The following is a 12953-nucleotide window of genomic DNA, read 5'->3' as shown; positions in this document are numbered from 1 at the left end:
CTGTTGAGTCTGTTCTCACTGTACCCCCGGACTTGCCACATATCACTTACCTGGGTATGTCGTTTTTGCCAAGAGAAGTGCCAAAGATTTTTTTTGAACTCCGGACAGAAATCTTATCTAAATTGTCACCATCACGCTCTTATCACCCTGGAATAAGTGGCTATTCTGAAGGGATGGTCCTGTGCCAAAAGAATTCTCAGACACACGTGGCGGGCAGGAGCGGCCAGCACACCTGGCCAGATTGGGTTCCCTGCCAAGCATGCACCATGCGCAACAGCAGGAGCACAGCTGGAATTACTAAAATAAGAAGGTCTGAAGACTCACTTCGAAACTAGACATGGCTGGAGAGCAGAAGATAAGCAGTGCATGGCTGCAGGTGCATGTCTGTGCAATCTGCTTGGCCCTCCCAGTCCTGGCCCACGGTTGCCAGTTCTGCTGGTTCCGGGGGGGTCTGGGGCGGGGCAGGCTGCGGCCACTTCATCTGAGGCCTCATGGCCCATTCAGGGTCCACGGTGCAGCTGGGTTTATGTGACACAGCCACGGGGACAGATCACTAAGACCATTTTCCAGAGGGGAATGAACAATAATCACAAGCTGTTCTGAATCCAAGCAGCTCCAGGAGTGGGGGACTCTACTCCCTAATGCTCCCAAAGCTATAAGGAAAGAAGCAACTGTCACAGCTGATGTGGCATCACCTAGAAATTCTGCTCCCACGGAGACAGCCTATTAGCTAAGAGGGAAGAGAAATTTATGGCTGCCGGAAGACAAGGTGATTCAAGGTTAATGGTTTGCCCCTTTGAGTTTCTACAGTTTGAATAATGGGATTGAGTAACCAGTTTGTCTGTCCCTGACTGCCTGTTTTATGGAAGGTGTGTTCATTCAATGTCTATTTCAGGGCAATGAATATAAGAGCAGAAAATCTAGGAGTCAAGAAATAAGAGATTCCATTTTCCCACACGGCCAGCCAAGGAAGAATTCCAATTCATGAGTCTTACTAATAAGATGTAGAAATGATTTATAACCCCACTTCCAAGCAAATAAGCACAAGTAATGAAAATGCTAAAAGTAAAAAATTCTGGTGTTCTTTTTTTTTTTTTTCGTTTTTTTTTTTTTTTTTTTTTTTTTTTTTATTTTTGGGACAGAGAGAGACAGAGCATGAACGGGGGAGGGGCAGAGAGAGAGGGAGACACAGAATCGGAAACAGGCTCCAGGCTCCGAGCCATCAGCCCAGAGCCTGACGCGGGGCTCGAACTCACGGACCGCGAGATCGTGACCTGGCTGAAGTCTTAACCGACCGCGCCACCCAGGCGCCCCAAAAAATTCTGGTGTTCTATATCCTCATCAGACCAAGGCAGAATAAACAAAGCTGTCCATAACTGAAGGACTTCAGAGGGAAGTCTCTTCCCTGTCATGAAATTTAGGAATCTCCGACTATAGACACTAGCTGCCAAACTACTCAGGCAATGATCAATGATGGGTAATTGTTCTCAGTGAGATTTCCTTCTGGTGCCTTGTCTTGTCCAAGAATTTCAGCGACAGCGGATTTGCTCATCCTACTTCCAGACCTAGGAGCCAGAGACTAGGGGGAAATGCTGCTTCCTAGTTCACAGAGGCCCACCCCGAGTCCTCAAGAGGTAAGTCACTTTCATACGGTTCTACAGTAAGCTGGGAAATAAACCCAGGCTTCCTGACTTTGCAGCTGATTTACCACAAGCACCAAATGGCCAGTTACTACATATTTACACACGGATTTCTAATCACAGGTGTACAGGAAGTGATAAGCTCAGGATGCAGCCAGAGCCAAGAGGAACACTTCAGAGAACAGCCGATAGCCCATGAGCAGCACTGAGAAACAGAGCCACTGTGGCCCAGGAATGAAGAGGCTGGGTCAGGTCCTGGCTTCTCCAATCCCTGCCTTGCCATCTGGACAGCTTATCTGTTTGCCAGTGTGCTCAGCTGTAAAATGAATTCAGTAACCATCTTACTCTTTGGTGGAGTGTTATAATAACCAAACAACACAGTGGATAGAAAAGTGGTTTGATAGGAATAACATACAGTATGAACATAGATTATAAAAACCAGCAGAACTTGGCTCAACTTTACAAAGGCATTTTGGGGGAAAGTGGGAAATTTTTGTCTTTGTTTTGTTTTAATTTTTTTAATGTTTATTTATTTTTGAAAGACAGAGAGACAAAGAGCATGAGTGAGGAGAGGCAGAGAGAGAGGGAAACACAGAATCTGAAGTGGGCTCCAGGCTCTGAGCTGTCGGCACACAGCCCGACGTAGGGCTCAAACTCATGAACTGTGAGATGACGACCTGAGTCAAAGTCAGATGCTTAACCAACTGAGCCACCCAGGTGCCCCAAAAGTGGGAAATTTTTTAATATGGGCTGGGTATTAGATGATAGTAAAGAATTATTGTTAATTTTCTTAGGCATAGCAATGGCATAATGGTTATTTAATATTTTTCAAGATCACACTGAAATACATAGGGATGGAATTATTATCAAATTTGAAATCTGGAATTTGCTTTAGAAAGAAAGAACAAAAGGATAGATAGGAGCAAATATGGCAAAATATTGATAACTGTTGAAGCTGGGGGAGAAAATATGGAGGCCTTCTCTCTACTATGCATATATGAAATTTTTCAGAATACAAAATAATTTCTTAAATTTATTATTATTTTTTTTATCTTAGCAAGAGAGAGCTTGAGTGGGAGGGGGAGGGGCAGAGGGGGAGAGAGAGAATCTTAAGCAGGCTCCACGCTTGGCATGGAGCTTGATCCTGTGACCCTGGGATCATGACCTGAGCTGAAGTCAAGAGTCAGAGGCTCAAACCCCCGAGCAACCTAGGCGCTGCCCACCCACCCCCCCCCCACACACATACAAGATAATTTTTAAGTAAACATTGCAGAATTGGGGGGTGGGGGATCACAAAGCTTCACTGAAGTTCATCCCCAGAGCACAGAAGATCTGTTTCCTTCACAAGACCCTTCCACACTGGTCATCCAGAGGTCAGAGAACAAGGACATGGCAAAAGGCCAGGAGAAGGCAGGCCAGGACCCCAGGTGGAAGCCTCTTTCAGAATTTTCTGTCTGCCATGCATCCAAACGTCAGCCAGCCTATAAAGTCAACTGCACACTTTGTCTTCAGACCTAAGTATCCTATTCATCTTAGACCAAGTCACTTGTTAACACAAAGTTACAGGGGGACACACAGACGCTTGCATACCCACACCCTCCACTGAGGCTCAATTGTTTTGGGCCCCAAGAACCCCAGGGCCAAATGGGGGCATGCACTTTGCCATGGGAGTGAATGGTCATTCCGGGGCAGATACTGGGGACCAGTAAGGGGAACAGGACAAGAGGGAGAGGGAGATGAATAATTTAGCTAAGGCAGGGTCCAGTGAGCCAGTCATTCATCTGGGTACTGACTAGGGAAATGAGCATTTCCCTCTTCCTTCTAAGCCCCATCCCTGACCATTTTAAGTACAGAATACACCATAAATAACTAAAAAGTTCCAGCAAAGGTGACAAATGGGCTTTGGGGGTTCCTGGACAGACAGGCTGGCGGTGGCATAAGGGAGGAGCCGGAGTACAGGAAAGGGGTTCGAGCCCCCACTGACTAGCTCCCTGGCCTTGGGCTTCAGAGTTTTTCCTCCTCTGCAAAAAGAAATGATCGGGCTCACTTTTAGAACCCCGCAGTTCAAAGATTTTAGGGGGCAAAATTAATTTTGGGCATGTTCCGACTTAGGTGAACTTCGTTCTTCTCACCTGGACCTGAGGTTTCCTAACATTTTGAGCAGTTCAGTGCTTCCCACCCCCACCCCACCAGGTTCCGCCGCGTCCCCTCACCCCACCCGCGCTGGTTTTTGGTGGTCTTCGCTTGTTTCTTCCAATCATTTCTAGCTCGGCGCTGATTTACAGCGACACCTCCAGCGGGCAGCTACAGTTAGAGGACTCCCAGATTTGGAGTGGGGGGAGGGTGTGCAGCGCGCAGTGGCCAAAGCGCCTGCGTAAAACTGTAGGCACTGAGTCCTGCGGGATGCGTACAGGGCTAGGATTTGCTCTACCACTGGGGCGACCCTGCATGTACGACCCTCGGGTTAGCTTGTGCTAGTTCTTTCCTACTCCAGGGTCTCTTTGTGATAACGGCGGGAGAGGTTCCCCGGTCCCGGGACAAGCCAGCACGACGTGGGAGGGAACACCTTGGGAGCGGACCGCGCCTGTCCTCCTACGGGACTCAGGGCACTCCTGCGCTCAGCCCAGCCTTTCTAGCAGGCTGGGGAGAAAACCCAATTCCGAGGCAGTGGGAGATAGGGCACCCAGGCGTACCCCTGGTGGCCCCCATCCGCTCTGCCCCAGCCCTGTGCGCTCCGTATCCCCAAAGTCCGGGGACACCCCAGGGCACTCCCCGCTCCCGCGCGCCCCCCATACCCTCAAAAGCCAGAACGCCTGGTAACCCTGGCCCCACGCCGCACCTAGGGCCCACAGAGCCTCGACGGGCTGCGTCCTGCCGGGTCGCAGGAGCCCCCGGCAAGCCAGGAGCACAGCGCCCTGATTCCCGGGGCGCGCCAGCTGCAAAGCCTCGCCCGGCTCAGGGAGAGGTGGGGCTGGCCGGTCCGCCCGAGTCGGAAGGGGCACCCGTTAGCCGGCAGGTCCTAGCATCACTCCGAGCAAGCAGCCTTCGCTCCAAGTGCCCGCCACGCAGGTCCGGGGAACCCGCAGCACTGCCGAGAGGGAGCTCCGCAGGGAGCGGACCCCGGGGACCCCACCGGGACGCTCCCGCTTCCCTGCCTACAGCTGTGCGGAGGGGAGGAGCAGGGAGCGCTCTTACTTGGCAACAGGGGCCCGCGCTGGCTTGGCTGGGGCCAGCTTTCCACGGTGGCCCCTCTCCGCGCGCGTCGCCGCTGCGCCCCTTTCCCGAGCAGAGGGGACGAGCCGACTTCTCAGGCCGCTGAAGGAAGCGGGATCCAAGTTGAGGAAGCCGCGGGCCGGAGTCGCTCCTTTACGCTTTTCCCGGTACTTTTAACGCGAGTCGGAAGGCAAACCCCTCCCCGAACCCACCCCCTTCCCGGGAGGTGGCCACCGCGGCAGGCCCGGCCTCCGGCCCCTTTTGTTGTAATTCGAGAGCTGCCCCTCCCCGGGCCCGAGCGGGCTGTGCGGGGGAGGCCGCGCGCCAGAGGTTGCAGCGCTTCCCAGGCTCTTCGCGCCCAGGTTTCCGGAGACTGAGCAGCTCGAGAGGGGGCCCTTTCCTCGGGGAGATTCCTCTACCCACCCCCACCCTCAGCAGCTCCCGGAATTTAACCCTTCGATGCCCTTATGCACCAGCTTTAGGGTCCATGGTTTCCAGAGAACTCAGCGCTGCCCGGCACATAATAGAAGTTCAATAAAAACTGGTCGGTGAAGGAGTTCCGAAACCCATGCATCTCGCCTGGGTTTCTTCTCTATGGGGAAGCAGATTCTGAACGTGAAAACAAACGGCCCCCTTTCTTGCTGCAGATCACATCTATGGCCTTTGCAAAGCCTCCCTCTCTGAGGATTGGTTTTCTCCTTTGTAATTAAAGGCTTTGGATTCAGTGACCTCTAAGGTCCTTCCCCGCACGGCAGGGCCAGGATTAACAAGCTCTGCGCTCAGGGAACCCAACAGGACACAGCTAAGGGGTGCATATTTTGCAGAGGGACATTCCATGCCTGGCTCTGAGGCTCACACTGGGGGCAAAGTGAGGGCGTCCTACACGTAGGGGGAGCCCTCTGTGCGGTTTCCCAGGGCTCCTTAAGCAAGAGAAAGGCTTGGCCAGACAGGAGGCAGCCAGCTGTAAAACAAGGCATCCGTCCCTGGGCCTCTGGGCAGGCAGTACCCAGAAGGGACAGACTACAGCAGTCTGTTACATGAAGGGTGGCAATCCTCCTCTTGCCTTCCTCCCTCCTTAGCAAACCCACAGCACCAGCAGTGACAGGTGGTGACTCCCAAATTCCCCTCCAGCTCCGACCTCTCTCTTCACTGTGGATTTGTAAATCCACTGGTCTCCAGGACATCCCCTCCATGGCCCTCTAGACACTTCCCGTGGCCAGGCTAACTTAGCATGCTGGCCCCCAAACTTAGTCCCTAACTCACAGCCCACCCCAACCCCTGTGAGCTCTGCCTGGAAGAAATGGGGTCTCTGCAGGCCCCTCCTCCTAACCCTCCCCCTCCTCCAATCAGTCCCCCGTCTGTTGGGCTGGAGAGGAGGGAGCAGGAGGGAGCTGGGTGTGGTTATCAAACGGCAGCAGGAGTCCCTGTGGTGCTGGAATTGTTGGGGATCTTGACTGTGGTGGTGGATACAGGAACCTACACAGGTGATAAAATTGCACGGAACTTAATAAGTGCAGGTGCGTGCACGTACAAGTAAAACTGGGAAAATCTGAATAACATTGGGTCAATGTCGATACCCTGGTTGTGATATTGTGCTATGGTTTTGCAAAATGTCACTGTTGGGGGAAACTGGGCAAAGTGTACCAGGCATCTCTCTGTATTCTTCCTTACAAGTATACATGAATCAATAACATTTTTTAAAAGAAAAAAAAAAAAAGAGCTCCAGGGCCCTCAGTATGCAGTCGGAACCCCTTGATCCAACTAATAGGAACCCCAGAGGCATTTCCAGCCTGCCCATCTCTCGGCCACATTCTTTCCTCTCCCCCACAGGCCCTGCTTGCTGTTTGACATGCCTGCTCTTTCACACCCCAGGGCCTTTGCACATGCCATTCCCTTGACTTGTCTGCCCTGCAGGGACCAGCTCTTTGAGACCTAACTCAGTTGGCACAGTCAATACTCTACACAGTGCCTGAAACCTAGCAGATGCTCAATGAATGCCGCTCAAAGTGAGCACCTTTTTCTCTGATCCCTCAGTTTCTGCTCCTGCTGTTTGTGCTAAAGCTTTAACCAATACGGTATAAAATGAAAAGAAGCTAACTTTGTAAATAATGTGTTGCTTAATTGTGAAAAAAAAAAAGCAAACTCCTTGTTGGAACATTTACAAAATATGAAAAAGTATAATGAAGACGCTTGTCATCCTGGTTTTCCATCACCCATATAGAAGCACCTAACATTTGGGAGTATTTCCCTCAGGATAGTTTTCAGATCAAGTCTACATATGGTTTTTGTACCCAGAATTTTTTTTACTGTATTTTTTAGTGGATTTTTAAATATACTTTTTTAATGGTTTTAGACTCAGGGCACCTGGGTGGCTCAGTCGGTTGGGCATCTGACTTCAGCTCAGGTCAGGATCTCGCGGTCTGTGAATTCAAGCCCCACATTGAGCTCTGTGCTGACAGCTCAGAATCTGGAGCTTGCTTCAGATTCTGTGTCTCCCTCTCTCGCTGCCCCTCCCCTGCTCCCCACCCCCTCTCTCTCAAAAATAAATAAACATAAATTAAAAAAACTTAATGGTTTTAGACTCTTCCAGTGTCTAAGACCACCAGGTTCAAGGGCATCATCTCTGTCTTGTTGGACATCAAGTTGTTTACAAGTTTTTACTAGTTGAAATTATGCCATGATGGTTATCCTTGGGAAAGTAATGTTTATTGAGCAGCTACTATGTGGTTCCTGCTAACTGTAACACATGAGAAAGTGGAGGCTCAGAGAGGCTTTATAATTTCCCCAGACTCACAGAGCTGACAAGTGGTCAAGCTGTGATAACTAAGGTGTACTGTACCCCTCCTGTATGTCCGTCGGTGCCTCATCATGCCCCCACTCCCAAGAGAAAATGATTATTTGAAGCTCGCACAGGGTCGTTCACTGATGCACTTTTGTGAACTGAACCAAAGCCTGGGAGACCAGGAAGGCAGTTAGACCTCTGTTCTAGATGACACAAAATGCTTTCTGTCCACATGTCATCCGTACAGTTCACATGTGCCACCCCCATGTCCCAGGCCCCGTGTGCCTCAGAGGCAGAGCCTCTGGATGGATTCAGAGCATGCACCTGCAGTCAGAGGACCTGGGGTCACATTCTGACTTCTAGATGAGTCAAAGGGCCGTATGCCCTTGGGGATGTAGAGCAGTCCCTGACTCGTGGGGTTGCGCCTACATTGCTGTTTGGCCTCTGCTCTCGCAGTGCTGCCTGGAGGTGCTGCAGTGGACTCCTCCCCCCGCCCCCCCCCCCCCCCCCCCCCCCCAGCCAGAGCTGCAGACCCCAGCTGAGAAGCTGCCAGAGGGAAGGAAGACAGCACCTTCCTGCCACCTGCAGGGGTCACGGAGATTGCGTCCTTAGTACACCTTCCCAGGACGCGCTGGCTGAGTCCAAGGGTGCATGGGCTGTTCTCTTTCTTTTTTTCTTCGCTCTTGAGCTCTGTGGTCAAATCACCTTCCTAGGTCTGGGCATGTCCCAGGAAGCACAACCAGGGTCTCGGGAGAGGCCCAGCTATCCTCACCAGTCTTTGCTCTCGTGGAGCCCACGCCCCAGTGTGGGGAGACGGACAAGACACAGACTGACAAATAGAAACAGTGACGCGGGGGAGAAGCCAGTGGCAAGCACGGTGGCCTGGGAAGGCCCTGTCTGACAAGGGGGCAGAGGCTCTGAGGAGTGAAGGGAGGGCCGTGTGGACATTTGGGGTGGCAAGTCTCACCTTCCTCTGGGCTTCACAGCACTTAACTTGTATCACTTTTGAGGCATGTATCACTTTCTACCTGAGTTATGGTTGCATATTGGATTCATCTCTCTTATAGCTCCCTGTGCACAGGAGCCATGAATCTAAAGAAAGTGGCGTTAGCCTGTGTACCCCCGTGGGGAGCCAGCAGCATGCCTTGCATGTATGGGCATCGGTGTTTTTTATTTATTTTTTAAATATTTATTTTTGAAAGACAGGGAGAGAGACAGAGGGCAAGTGGGAGAGGGGCAGAGAGAGTGGGAGACACAGAATCTGAAACAGGCTCCGGGCGCTGAGCTGTCAGCACAAAGCCCGATGGGGGGCTTGAACTCATGGACCACGAGATCAAGACTGGAGCCAAATTCCCACGCTTAACTGACTGGGCCACCCACCCGGGTGCCCCAGAGTGTCGCTGTTTCTTGAAGTGAATCAGACTGAACTGAAAACATTTGAAAGCCTACATAATTAAGACGGAAATAATTGTAGTCAGTGTTATGGATTACCCACAGTAATAAGAATGAGAAAACTAGTACTTTAAATCTATACAGTCAAAGAAGAGGCTCCAGCTTGCTTCCTTGTTAAATTAAAAGCAGAACCAACCGACCAAGCAAACACTGATTCCTTTGGGAAAATGATTTAGAAACAAATGTCACCTCCGGGTAGTGATCTGATCTGGTGCTGGGGAGAGGGGATTGTGGTTAAACGAGTCAAGTTGGTCAAATATCTCACATATTTCAGTGCCCTATGTTGTTTTGTTTTGTTTTGTTTTCAGTTTCCTATGTTAACCAGATGGATATCTATCAGACCCAACTTGCTGGCTCTCTCAGATTCAGAAATCTGTAGTGTTATCACAACCACTTTTAACGGGTATGGACGCTTTGTAGGAAGAGCTTGGGGGAAATTCTCGCTTCCTCCTTGCCGGCAGCGCCCTCTAGTGTCCACGTCTCGCACGACATTGAGCGCTTGCGCCCTTCACCGCCAACCTATAAACCAAGGGGATTTAGAGAGGTCCTAGCACCTCGTTTATGGCTGAGCTATTGGAACCCCAGAGACCTGTCGACTGGATCACAGTGCCTCTGGCAGGCTAACAGCAGCGCGGGAAGATCCAGATCGAAGTCTTCTAACCCCGAGGAGAACCACAAATCTCAGAAAGCACAAGCTGCACGTGTGTGTAGGTCAACAGCACTTAGGATGCCTCTGCCCTTTCTCCAGAGAGCATGTGTTTTTATATCTTTTTTTTTAATGTTTATTTTTGAGAGAGAGAGCACGAGTGGGGGGAGGCAAGGAGAGAGGGGGACACAGAATTCGAAACAGGCTCCAGGCTCTGAGCTGTCAGCACAGAGCCCCACTTGGGCCAAAGTTGGAGGCTTAACCCACTGAGCCACCCGGGCGCCCCTCTATATAATTCCATTTGTATAATCTATTTTCTAGGATGTATGTTCATTCTTTGTCACATTCCTGGGGGCTAAGACTCCCCATCTCTCTCCTTTCCCTTTTCTTTATTATTAACTATAACAGCATGTTTGAGGGGGCAAAACAACTTTTTTTCTGGGAACTCAAAGCCTTCTGTGATGAAGAAAACAGGGCAAGGCAATCCTTTACATTCTTCAAAGAAGAAAATTAAGTCTAGAAGAGGGAAAATCCATTTTCCATGACTTCCTGCCATTGGTGTCCAGAGCTTGAGCGGGCAGCTACTTGGCTCCTTGGATAACTTCTGGGGCTTGCAGCCCCTCTGGGGTGGGTTCAGCCTGATGTGGCCCAGGGCCTCCCCTCCCTTGCAGACTGACCAGGGTAGGTATAGTTTAAGGAGCCTACATAAAAGCGTGTGTTCCTCTCCTGGGGGTTGCTGTGTCTGAAGTCCTGCCATTGGAAATCAGTCTCTTATGAATGAAGTATTGATTCATGCAACAGTGTGGTTAAGTCTCAAAGTATCATGCTGAGCACCCCCAGCCCTAAAAAGCCAGCCACAAATGGGTAAAATACCATGTTGTCCCATTCATATGAAGCTCTGGAAAAGTCAACACTAAACTATTGTGATAGAAAGCTGGTCAGGGGTGGCCTGAGGCTGGAGGTAGGCATGGGGTTTGCCTGGGAAGGAGCAGGCGATAACAAGCTTTCTGGGGTGATGGAAATGATTTCTCGATCGTGGTGGTATTCACATTGTGTGTGCATTTTTCTGAAATTCATGAAACTGAGCACTTAAACCAATTTTATTGGGCGAATTTTATTTTATATAAACTATTCCAGAATAAGCGTTATTTAAAACTTACTTTAATAAGCCTTCTGGGGCTCCCAGTTCTGGTACCCTCCTTTAAAATGAAAGCAGTTTGGAGAAAGGCAACACAGGGTGACGTGTGCATAGGAGCACAGTAGCTGGAGCCACGCTGTGTGGGTTTGAATCCTAACTCCACTACTTACCAGTCGTGTGAAATGAACATGTCGTTTAATCTCTCTGGTCCTTAGTTTCTTCTACTTGTAAAATGCCTCAGCATTTTACTGCACAGAATTCTTGTAAGGCTGAAATGAGTTCATTAACGTGAAGGGCCCGGAGTAAATTGTCGAGCACATGGCCAGTGCCAGCTAGTTTTAAACCGATTTATGATGGACGTGTAAATGGCCCTTCAAGTTGTCTACTTTTTTCTAGTTACTGTTTTTTCTCTTTTTTTTTTTTAGAGTAGTGTTAGGTTTACAGAAAAGCTGAGTCGCAAATATAAAGAGCTCTCACATATCCGCCTTCACCCAGTGAATTTCCCCTCTTCTTAACATCTTGCATGAAGGCGGCACATTTGTTACAATGGATGAGCCAATACTGATACATTATTATTAGCCAAGGTCCATATTTACATTAGGGCTCATTCTTTGTGTTGTGCATTCTGTGGATTTTGACAAATGTATAATGACTTGTATTAACCATTACAGTACCATGCAGAAGAGTTTCACTGCCCTAAAATTCCTCTGTGCTCTGCCTGTTCATCTCTCCCTCCCCTCAACCTCTAGCAACCACTGATCCTTTTACTGTCTCCAAAGTTTTGCCTTCTTCAGAATGTCATATAGTTGGAATCATACAGTACGTAAAATTTTCAGATTGGCTTATTTCGCATGGTGATGTGCATTTAAGTTTCCCCTATGTCTTTTAAAGGCTTGATAGCTCATTTCTTTTAAGTGCTGGATACGATTCCGTTGTCTGGACGCACCAGTTTTTCCATTCACCTACTGAAGGCCATCTTGGTTGCTTCCAAATTTAGGCAGTTGTGAATACAGCTGTTGTAAACATTCATGGACAGGTTTTTGTGTGGTCCTAAGTTTTCAACTCATTTGGGTGTAAATACCCAGGAGTGCAACAGCTGGATCATACGGTAAGACTATGTTTAGTTTAAATGGTATAGCCATACAATGGAATATTATATAGCCCTAAAAAGGAAGGAAATCCTGACGCATGCTAAAATGTAGATGAACCTTGGGGACATTATGCTCACTGAAACAAGCCAGAGACAAAAGGACAAATACTGTGTGATTCCACTTACATGGGTTACTTTGAGAGTAGTCAAAATCATAGAAAAAGAACGTAGAGTGGTGGTTGCCAGGGGTTGGGGAGATGGGAAATGGGAAGTTGTTGTTCAACGGATGCAGAGTTTCAGTTTTACAAGGTGAAAGAGAAGGAGTTACGAGATGGTGTAGAGAGTTCTGGAGATGGATGGTGTGGTGGTTGCACAACATTATGAATGTATTTAATACCACTGAACTGTACACATAATGGTTAAGATGGTAAATTTTAAAACTGAGAACAAACTGAGGGTTGATGGGGGGTGGGAGGGAGGTGAGGGTGTGTGATGGGTATTGAGGTGGGCACCTGTTGGGATGAGCACTGGGTGTTGTATGGAAACCAACTTGACAATAAACTTCATATTTAAAAAAAAAGAAGCCACGAAAGGACAAAAAAAAAAAAGATGGTAAATTTTATATGTGTTTTACTATACTAAAAGCCATTGGGGAAAAAAAGCCACATAAAGTAGAGAGGGGCACCTGGGTGGCTCATCGGTTAAGCATCCGACTTCAGCTCAGGTCATGATCTTGCTGTTCCGGAGTTCGAGCCCCGCATCGGGCTCTGTGTTGACAGCTCGGAGCCTGGAGTCTGTTTCAGGGTCTGTGTCTCCCTCTCTCTTTGCCCCTCCCCCGCACTCTCTCTCTCACTCTCTCTCAAAAATAAACGTTAAAAAATTGTTTTAAAAAGGCAGAGACATTGTGGAGAACAAAGAGTATGTTTTGTTTTCCAAGAAACTGTCAAACTGTTTTTCAAAGTGGTTGTCCCATTTTGTGTGTCCACCAGCAA

The 12953-nt window shown here is 49.1% G+C and overlaps 1 protein-coding gene across 2 annotated transcripts in view; it reads right to left on the bottom strand.

The window, feature by feature from the left end:
• Window positions 1-5091, bottom strand: part of LOXL2 (lysyl oxidase like 2) — a 93192-nt gene extending 88101 nt beyond the window's left edge. The window contains exon 1 of one of the 2 annotated variants that reach the window (XM_047855939.1): window positions 4836-5091. The gene's annotated coding sequence lies outside the window, so the exon portion shown is untranslated. The remainder of the gene's footprint in view (window positions 1-4835) is intronic. The other variant, XM_047855938.1, reaches the window with a different exon arrangement.
• Between the last annotated feature and the right edge of the window lie 7862 nt (window positions 5092-12953).

The sequence above is a fragment of the Prionailurus viverrinus genome, chromosome B1 (assembly GCF_022837055.1).
Source record: "Prionailurus viverrinus isolate Anna chromosome B1, UM_Priviv_1.0, whole genome shotgun sequence".
In the NCBI taxonomy this organism is placed as follows: domain Eukaryota; kingdom Metazoa; phylum Chordata; class Mammalia; order Carnivora; family Felidae; genus Prionailurus; species Prionailurus viverrinus.
The sequence above is the reverse complement of the archived record's forward strand: the minus strand, read 5'-3'. Positions and strand labels throughout refer to the sequence as shown.